We start from the raw sequence: 11254 nt of genomic DNA on the forward strand, positions 1-11254 counted from the left end.
ATCTGTCACTCATTTTGCAGGCTTACAAAATGCACCATGGTTGGCACTGCCCTTGGCCCCACCTCATCTTTGGGAGTGCTGGCAATGAGCCCTGGTTTCTATCAGATATTGTTTTTATAAGGCCACCAGCACAGATTCACTCAAGTCAGGTTCAAGGACTGCAGAAGTTGAGCACCTGGACCTGCTAGGAGCACAATGGAGACAGCTCAGATGCTGGCTCAGTCCAGCCTCCATATGCGTGTGCCCACAAAGTCCACAGCTGCTAGGCCAGAGCTGTCTCAGCCATGAGAGCACCGTTGTCCCCTCAGATGTCCTGCAGGCACTGAATTTACAAAGCCAGCAGTGGAGGTGTAAATCTGCAGCTTGTGCAGCCAAGGGGAGAGACTTCAGCCTTGCTTCCTAAGACATGAAGGCCCTGGGACTCAGCTGTGGTTTTTAGCCCTGACTGGCTGTGGGCAACCCACTGGCATCTGATCCCACAGCCTCCTGAAACAGCTGTGGGCTGTGGGATGCCCTGAAGTGGCAGCTGTGGTACAGAAGCCTGCTGAGATGGTGGCTGGGTTGTGAGAGCCCACCGAGGTGGTGGCTGGGGTGGGCTCTTCCAGAGCCATGGAGGCAGGGAGTAGCAAGTGGAGAAAAAGGCTGCCAAGGCATCCCCACCTCTCCCTTTTTGTGTCACTCAACAATAGCACTTCAGTTCTATAGTGGCCTGGGTTTCCTTCTCCACAGTTGCAGTCAAGGCACACTCCGTGCCTTCAGGCATCTCCACACAGCCAGCAGCACTCCTCTCTCCAGGACTGTCCTCTAAACCCCAAGCTTTAGCACCCAGCCCTCACGCAGCCCAGCAACACGTGTCTAAGTCTACAATGAGCAGGGTGTTGACACAGATGTTTGTGTAGGTCTCTCGCTATTCTGTCTGCCACAAACCAGTTGCTGTGCCCTTCTCTGAGCCTCTAAAGCTTACTTTCTGTACAAATCTCCCTGCAAGTGAGGGTCTTCCCAGGGTATAGGAACTTTTCCTTTTTTCAGCTCCCTTCCAAGGCCACAGTTCCCATCCCACTTCCTCTTTTTTTCCCCTTTCATCCTACCTAGTTACATAGAGATCTTTCTTGTCCTTTTCAGGTATTTGAAGTCTTCTGCCAGTGTTCTCGAGGGGTTCTATGGGAATTGTTCCATTCCCACATACTCCAGATGTATTTTTGATGTATTTGTGGAGGAGATGAGATCCAAATACTTCTAGTCCACCAACTTGATGTAAATGGATTAAATGCTTCAACCAAGAGATATAAACTGGCTGAATGGATACCAAAACAAGATCCATATACATACTTTCTGTAAGAGAACCACCTCAGACCTAGGGACACACACAGGCTGAAAGTGAGTGTATGGAAAAAGATAATCCATGCAAATGAAAATCAAAAGAAAGCTGGAGTAGCAATACTCTTATCAGGCAAAACAGACTTTAAAGTAAAGACTGTTACAAGAGATAAGAGTTTCCCAGGTAGTGCCAGTGGTAAAGAACCTGCCTGCCAACGCAGGAGACATAAGAGATGCAGGTTCAATCCCTGGGTCGGGAAGATTCCTTGGAGGAGAGCATGGCAATCCACTCCAGTGTTCTTGCCTGGAGAATCCCTTGGACAGAGGAACAAAGAGTCAGGTATGACTGAAGCACACAGTCACACATGACTGAAATGACTTAGTATGCATGCAACACAAGAGATAAGGGACTTTCCATGAAGATCAAGGGATTGATCCAAGAAGAAGATTTAACGACTGTAAATGTATACGCACCCAGCATAGGAGCACCTTGATATATAAGGCAAATGTTAACAGACTTAAAAGGGGAAATTGGCAGTAACACAATAATAGTAAGGAACTTTAGCACCCCTCATACATAGGTGGACAGATCATCCAGACAGAAAAGCAATAAGGAAGCACAGGCCTTAAATGACACATTAAACCAGATGGACGTAGTTGCTATTTATAGAGCATTTAATCTGAAATCAGCAGAATACATATTCTTCTCAAGTGTATGGAACGCTCTTCAGGATATATCATGAGCTGAGTCACAAGGCAAACCTTGGCAAATTTAAGAAAATTGAAACCATTTCAAGCATCTTTTCCAGCCACAACACTATGAGATTAGAAATTAACTACAAAAAAATATATATATATAAGAAGCACAAACACATGGAAGCTAAACAATGTGCTACTAAGCAGACAATGGATCAGTGAAGAAAACAAAATGGAAATCAAAATGCATCTAGAGGAAAATGAAAACAAAACAAAAAAACGACAAACCAAAAACTATGGGACACTGGAAAACCAGTTATAAGAGGGAAGTTTACAGCACTTTAACTATGTTGTAGGAAACAAGAAAAATCTCAAATAAACAACCTAACCCTACCCTAAAGCAACTAGAGAAAGAAGAACAAACAAAACTCAAAGTTAGCAGAAGGAAAGAAATCATAAAGATCAGAGTGGAAATAAATGAAATAGAGATGAAGAAAATAGTATAAAAGAATAATGGAACTAAAAGCAGTTCTTTGAAAAGATGAACGAAATTGATTATCCAGATTCATCATGGGGAAATAAAAGGAAGAGGACTCAAATTAATAAAAGGAAAAGTGGAAAAGGAGAAGTTACACTGGACACCACAGAAATACAAAGAATCATAAGAGACTACTACAAGCAACTATATGCTAATATAATGGAGAGTCTAGAAGAAATGGAGAAATTCTTAGAAAGGTACAATCTTCCAAGACTGAACCAAGAAGAAATAGGAAATATGATCAGACTGATAACAAGTACTAAAATTGAAATGGTGATTAAAAACTTTTAACAGGCAGAAGTCTATGACCAGATAGCTTCACATGCAAATTATATCAACATTAAGAGTTAATACCTATTCTTCTGAAACTCTCAAAAAATTTCAGAGAAAGAAACACTTCCAAATTCATTCTATGAGGCCACTATCACCCTGATGCCAAAACCAGACAAAGATATCACAAAAAAAGAAAGCTACAGGCCAATGTCCCTGATGAAAATATGATCCAGCAATAACCCTTCTTGGCATATATCCAGAGAAAACCATAATTCAGTAAGATCCATGCACTTCAGTGTTCATTGCAGCACTATTTACAATAGCCAGACAAGGCAGTAACCTAAATATCATCAACAGAGGAATGGATAAAGAAGATATGATATATATATATATACAATGGAATATTACTCAGCCATTGAAAAGAATGAAATAATGCCACTTACAGCAACATGGATGAACCTAGAGATTATTATTCTAAGTAAAAGTAAATCAGAAAAAGACAAATATCATATGATATCACTTATATGTGGAATCTAAAAAAATGATACAAATGAACTTATTTGCACGAGAGAAACAGACTCACAGACTGAAAACAAACGTGTGGTTACAAAAAGAGGAAGTGGGGGGAGGGATAAATTAGGAGTTTGGGATTGACTTACACATACTGCTATATATAAACTAGATAATCAACAAAGACCTACTCTATAGCACAGAGAACTCTACTCAATATTATATAATAACCTATATAGGAAAAGAAACTGAAAAAGAAACAATATATGTATACCTGAATCACTTTGCTGTACACCTGGAACTAACACAATAGTGCAAATCAACATATTCCAATATAAAATGAAAATTAAATTATCAATTAAAAATGAAAAGATACATGCATCCTATACCTGTGAACAGAGGAGCCTGGTGGGTCACAGTCCATGGAGTTGCAAAAGAGTCATACATGATTTAATGACCAAAAACAAAACAACGACAACAAAAACAATACTCACAGCAGCACTGTTTACAATAGCCAAGACATGAAAGCGACCTAAATGTCCAAGGAATGGATAAAGAAGATGTGAGATATATAATACTCAGTCATAAAAAATGAAATAATGTCTTTTGCAGGAACATGGATGGACCTAGAGATTATCATACTAAGCAAAGTCAGTCAAAAAGAGAAAGACAAATATCATACAATATTACCTATATGTGAAATATAAAATATGATACAAATAAATGTATCTACAAAACAGAAGCAAACTCACACAGAGAACAAACTAGTGGTTGTCAAGGGGGGAGGGGTGGGAAGGGAAGGATTGGGAGTTTCTGATTAGCAGATGCAAACTAGTGTATATAGAATGGATAAACAATAAGATCCTACTGTATAGCACAGGGAACTACACTCAATATCCTGTTTAAATGACAATGGCAAAGAATATGAAAAAGAATATATGTGTGTGTGTGTGGGTGTGTGTGTATACATATAACTGAATCACTTTGCTGTACAGCAGAAATTAACACAACATTGTAAATGAATTATGTTGTTGTTGTTGTTCAATTACCCAGTTGTGTTCAACTCTTTGCAGCCCCATGGACTGCAGCACAGCAGACCTCCCTGTTCCTCACCATCTCCCGAAGATTGCCCAAGTTCATGTCCGTTGCATCTCACCCTCTGACGCCCTCTTCTCCTCCTGCCCTCAATCTTTCCCAGCACCAGGGACTTTTCCAGTGAGTTGGCTGTTCGCATCAGGTGATCAAAATACTGGAGCTTCAGCTTCAGCATCAGTCCTTCCAATGAATATTCAGGGTTGATTTCCCTTAAGATTGACTGGTTTGATCTCCTTGCTGTCCATGGGACTCTCAGGAGTCTTCTCCAGCACCCCAGTTCGAAGGCATCAATTCTTTGGCGCTCTGCCTTCTTCACGGTCCAGCTCTCACAAACATACTAGACCACTGGGAAGACCATAGCCTTGACTACAGGCCTTTGTTGGCAGAGTAATGTCTCTGTTTTTCAAGACCCTATCTTTGTTTGTCATAGCTTTCCTGCTAAGTAGCAATCATCTTCTGATTTCATGGTTACAGTCACCATCCACAGGGATTTCAGAGCCTGAGAAGAGGAAATCTGTCACTACTTCCACGTTTTCCCCTTCGATTTGTCATGAAGTAATGGGGTCAGATCTTAGTTTTTTAATATTCAGTTTTAAGCTGACTCTTTCACTCTCCCCCTTCACCCTCATCAAAAGGCTCTTCGGTCCTTCTTCACTTTCTGCCATTAAAGGGGTATCATCCACGTATCTGAGGTTGTTAATATTTCTCCTGCCTATCTTGATTCCAGCTCAGCATTTCTCATTCAGCCTGGCATTTCTCATGATGTGCTCAGTATACAGGTTACATAAACAGGGTGACAACAGACAGCCCTGTCACATCATACTTCAATAAAATATTTTAAAAATTGTGGGGGACAAATTCATTCCATAACAGCTTTCTACTTAGCAGCTAATTAGCTTGGGGGAAATTCACTTAAGGAGCCTTTATTTCCTTTTCTTATTCCTATCTTGAAGGTTATCCACCAGTGTCCAGCATAGGGCCTATACACAAAGGGCAAAAATGCCCTTCCCTCCTTCCTACAGAGACTTATCAGGGTTTCTGAGGACCATCTATTCATTCCCAGTATTCTGTGTGAAATGTGAATGATAAAGGCATGGGTTTATAAAACCCCCATGAGAACCAAAAAAGGAAGGGGTAGATTAGAAATTTAGTGAAAGGAGATTTAACAGAATTAATGGTTACTTGAACAGACAACCCTGCAGGAAATAGGAGAAGCTTCAACCCGTGTTACCCTAATCAAGACCCAAATTCTATAGAGAGCTTGTTTGATCGCTTCAGTCTTGTGCCAACCTCTTGTCCAAAGTGTGATGGAAGCAGCTTGACTGGAAGTCTCACCAAGATTGTATCTAATGGGAGAGTTCCCTGAAGCCCATCATGGTATTGCTACCAAAGTAATAAGAGCATTTGTGTTCATGCTTGGTCATGTCCAACCCTTTGCCTCCCCATGGACTATAGCCCATCAGGCTCCTCTGCCCATGGAATTTTTCAGTCAAGAATACTGGAGTGGATTGCCATTTCTTACTCCAGGGGATCTTCCTAACCAAGGGATTGAACCCATGTCTCTATGTCTCCTGCATTGGCAGACAGATTCTTTACCACTATGCCACCTGGGAAGCCAAAGAAAAGGATACCAGATAGAAAAGAACATACGTCTGTGTATTTAAGTTTACTTAGTTATGCTTAGGTTTTGTCACATATGTAGTCATTTGGTCTCTCCCATTGGAAAGCATAGCCCTTAAAGCCTTTCTTTGTCTGCACTTGTACAAATGTGTGTGTTGCTTCTTTTGAGACTCCAGTTTTATGGTTGCTCAGTACATGCTCCCTCAGAAAATACCTGCACTTCCATAATGTAAAACTGGGCTCATTTTGAAATAGGAATTCTAAATAGTAGAATTGTAGTCACACACAACTATTGCCATAATCACGCTGCTTAACAAACCATCCAAAACTGAGTGGCTTAAAAAAATAAGCACTGATTTAACTCACAAGTCTCCAGTTAACTGGTCAATTCTTCTATGCTCAGCTGAGCTTGGCGTGGCTCACTCATTCATCAGCAGTCAACTGGCAGGTCAGCTGGGAACTGGTTGCTTTAGCATGACCTCAGCTTGAATGTCAAGGCTATAGTTTTTCCAGTAGTCATGTATGGATGTGAGAGTTGGACTATAAAGAAAGCTGAGCACAGAAGAATTGATACTTTTGAACTGTGGTGTTGGAGAAGACTCTTGAGAGTCCCTTTGACTGCAAGGAGATCCAACCAGTCCATCCTAAAGGAAATCAGTCCTGAATATTCATTGGAAGGACTGATGTTGAAACTGAAAGTCCAATACTTTGACCACGTGGTGCAAAGAGCTGACTCATTTGAAAAGACCCTGATGCTAGGAAAGATTGAAGGTGAGAGGAGAAGGAGATGAAGAGGATAAGATGGTTGGATGGCATCACTGACTCAATGGACATGAGTTTGAGTAAACTCCAGGAGTTGGTGATGGATAGGGAGGCCTGGCATGTTGCAGTCCATGGGGTCACAAAGAATCGGACACCACTGAGCAACTGAACTTAGCTGAACAGCTTAGATGACCTGTCTCTGCTCCTTGTGACTCTTCATCATCTGGCAGGCTACTCTGGGTTTGTTCTCACAGTGAATGAAGAATGCTAAGAGAGAGTGCATATGTATATGGGCTTCAAAAGACCTAGCCTCAGAACTGGCGCACCATCATTTCCATCACATTCTATCGGCCAAAACAAGTCACAAAGTCAGTCAGATTCAGGCAGGAGCAGGAGCGAGGAGGACCAGGCTAACTGCAAAGCACACTGCAAAGAATGGGAGTCCACAGAGGGGTGGAAGCCTAGGACCTTTATAACTGATCTACCACATCATCTTAAGAGCTTAAACATTTTATGTTCTATCAACTGGAGGGACTACACCGTATTGCCAAGGAAGTCTTTATCTCTGTGGTAACCATTATCCTAGCTACTAGGGATAGAGTAACCTGTAATATTTATAAGTATACAAGTTTTTATTTAGAACTTCTGAGCCTTCTCGGTCATTCATTTAAGATGCCCTATCTTTCTTGGACTGCAAGGAGATCCAACCAGTTCATTCTAAAGGAGATCAGTCCTGGGTGTTCATTGGAAGGCCTGATGCTGAAGCTGAAACTCCAATACTTTGGCCACCTCATGTGAAGAGTTGACTCACTGGAAAAGACTCTGATGCTGGGAGGGATTGGGGGTGGGAGGAGACGGGGATGACAGAGAATGAGATGGCTAGATGGCATCACCAACTCGATGGACGTGAGTTTGAGTGAACTTGGGGAGTTGGTGATGGACAGGGAGGCCTGGTGTGCTGTGATTCACAGGGTCGCAAAGAGTTGGACACGACTGAGCGACTGAACTGAACTGAACTGATCTTTCTATTAACAGATCAATGAAGCCTTTTATATGCCTTTGTCCAATTTCTTTCTGAATCCATTTCTGTTACAAAGCTCATTCAACTTCAATCTAGCTAAAGATCCAAAGGGTGAAAATGACATTAACATTGTCTAATTAAAGGAGTTACCATATGTTTTTCAAGAACATTCTCATTAACATAGTCTATCTTAAGTTTACAAGTTCAATTCATATTTTATATTTGAAAGCTATGTTAGCCTACCTGATAGAAGATTCTATATTTCTTATTTATCTAATACCACTAAATTATATGGGGCTTCCCTGATAGTTCAGTTGGTAAAGAATCCACCTGCAATGCAGGCGATCCTGGTTTGATTCCTGGGTTGGGAGGATCCCCTGGAGAAGGGAAAGGCTACCTACTCCAGTATTTGCTTCCCTTGTGGCTCAGCTGGTAAAGAATCCATCCACAATGTGGGAGAGCTGGGTTCAGTCTCTGGGTTGGGAAGATCCCCTGGAGAAGGGAAAGACTACCCACTCCAGTATTCTGGCCTGGAGAATTCCATGGACTATATAGTCCATGAGATTTCAAAGAGTTGGACACAAGTGAGTGACTTTCACAACCTTCTGAAGCTAAATTATGATTAGTGCCATCTTGTACTTTTAAAGCTACGTGAACTGCAAGAGAAGCATGGAGTTTTAGAACACCCCTTCATACACACACACACACACACACACACACACACACACACACACAGAACCATAATGAATTAGAATAAGCCTGGAAGTAGGTATCAGAAAACTTGGTTTCTCCCTGGAGCCCTGCTAACTTTCTATATGACCTTGGGCAAGTCACAAAAACTTCTTAGGCTTATTTTCGTCATTTTATATTGAGGAGTTGGACTTTGAAAGTTATATGAATCAAATCCACTCACTTGGGCAATATATCTTTATATCATGATGTTTGAATTTATAGGCCTTTCATTCTATAACCTTTACAGATCACTTATATACAAATCAGATTTACTTTTATCAATTTTAAATTACTTTACCTTGTTATTTATCAGCAAGACAATTCAATCGACTGAATGAAATTTAAGAAAAAGTACCACTCCTATCTCCCTATTCCTGTTCCAAGAATGATATATTATGTATATTTATAGCCAGTACAGCAAGAGCTCAAACAAATCAGAACAGACAACAGTTGTGAATGTCCAGGATAGCTGGATTGGTGCAGACTGCCTGGATATCTGCAATGTCTCCTCCCTCAGGTGACTCATTGGCTCTCTGGTAAATAAATGCAGACACACACTTACATACGCACACATAAACACATAAATGGATAGGAAACACATGTGTTTCTCATTTTTCTTTTTTTAAGTAAAATATGAAAACATGCTAATACAGTTCCAATAGTCCAATTTATTGTGGATGTCTTTAGTATCAATATTCATAGACCCCATTGAATTCATATATTTTAGTATTTGAAGAGTATTTCAGAGTTTATCTAACCATCTCCTGATGATAACAATTAGGGCATCTTCAATTAATATTTTCACAGTTGCGAAAAGTAGGGCAATAGAATTGGAAATTAAGAATTATGAACCATTGTTTAAAAAAACAGCATTTCAGAAAGTAAAGAGAACACATGCCCAAAGAAGGCAACAATACTGCATTGTTGTAACGCATGACAACCTAAAACTCTCCTCAAGAAATGCCTAGTGATTAGCAGGTGAGACGAGGCCTCATGTCAAGTAGAGACCATGGCATTTGCAGAAGAGGAGAAGGAACAATGCGGAAAACATGCTTTTGAAAGAGATCTTACTGTTTATTTAGTAAAAGATTAAGTATCTTTTTGGAAAGATTTGTTTTCCTAACTGGTGAAATGAGACACGACTTGATTGTAGACAGCCATGCCTTCCTCATTCTCAAAGTTAACCTCACCAACACATTTGTATCCTTGTGCACTTATGAAGAATTGACTCTTAGGCGGTCTGGAGCTAGTTGTTCAATGACTGTCCCAAGTGCAGCACTGGCTGGGTTGGGCAAGGCAAATGAAATTAATCTCTGGCACACTCACCACCCTCATCACCCTCACCAGGTCTCCCAGTGGTCCTCCTTATCTCCATGCCTCCTGCTCAGGGCTTTTGTGCTGCCCCTTCATCATCCAGAACCCCCAGTTTAGGGATCTGAGCAGAGCTTCCCTTTCCAAGGCCACACCTCACACTCTGGAGAAAAAGGTATAACTTTGGGAGAAGCAAGTCTGGGGTGGGGCCTGGGAAGGTGGAACACATTAATCTATTACCTCTCTGACTATCTTCTTAATAGGTCTCTCTGAATCTTGCACCTACATTCCATCATCTAATGGATGGAATGGGCTTCAAATCTCTCCAATGGAATTCTTATCATAGTCTTAACCATCATGGTAACAAATTACCTTCACAGTTATAGAAAAAGTGCCATTTTTGGGAAAATATGCTTAGTAGTAATTATTGCTATCATGCTTCTGCTCAGAATCTAAATCCTTTCACCACCTTCAAAATCCTGCTTATCCTGGATTTTGCTCTCTCTCCTCCATTCCACTGGTATATAATCAACTGATTCCCATAAAGAAGTTAATCCCTGGCAATCATTCATTTTCTTGTCTACTTCCCTTCAGATATTTCCCAAGTTTTCCTGATCATAAGACTCACCTGATTTCTTAAACATACGGTACCCCAGTTTCCTCTCCTGGAGAGTCTGAGTCAGCAGCTTTTGGGTGGGACACAGGAATCTGTGATATTAACAAAGAGCCCCATGTGATCATTTTTAAATTTTTAGTTGGAGGATGATTACTTTACAATGTTTTGTGGGTTTCTGCCATACAACAAACCGCATCGGTTGTAACTATATACATATCCTCTCCCTCCCGAGTCTCCCTCCTGCTCACCCATCCCATCCCTCTAGGTCATCACAGAGAGCCAGGCTGGGCTCCCTGTGTCATAGAGCAGTTCCCCACTAACTGTTTTACACATGGCAGTGTATATATGTCAATGCTACTTTCACAAAGAGTCCCACCCTCTCCCTCCCTTGCTGTGTGTCTCCACTCCCTCCCTGAAGACAGGTTCATCAGTACCAGCTGTGAATGTTTTGATCAAGGGAGTTAGGGAAACCACTACTCTGACAAACAATATTTCAGACACCTGTAACAGGGAATGAAGATTAGTCCTCAAGAAACACGGTTAACTCATTAAGACATAAAAAGTAGCACATAAATAATGATAAATGCTACCCCACTAACTTGTACAGAATTTGAGCATCATCACCTGTTACGGAATGTGGTCTGCAGACATCAAGGTGTCTCAGTCTGGTCCTGGCCCTGACACCCAGTTGTTAAAGCTTGAGCAAGTTGTTTTCCTCAGTTTTCCGACCTATAAACTCCCAGTTCCTACACAGTATGACATT

The sequence above is a fragment of the Moschus berezovskii genome, chromosome 27 (assembly GCF_049115385.1).
Source record: "Moschus berezovskii isolate FMDL1 chromosome 27, NW_MosBer_1.0, whole genome shotgun sequence".
NCBI lineage: Eukaryota > Metazoa > Chordata > Mammalia > Artiodactyla > Moschidae > Moschus > Moschus berezovskii.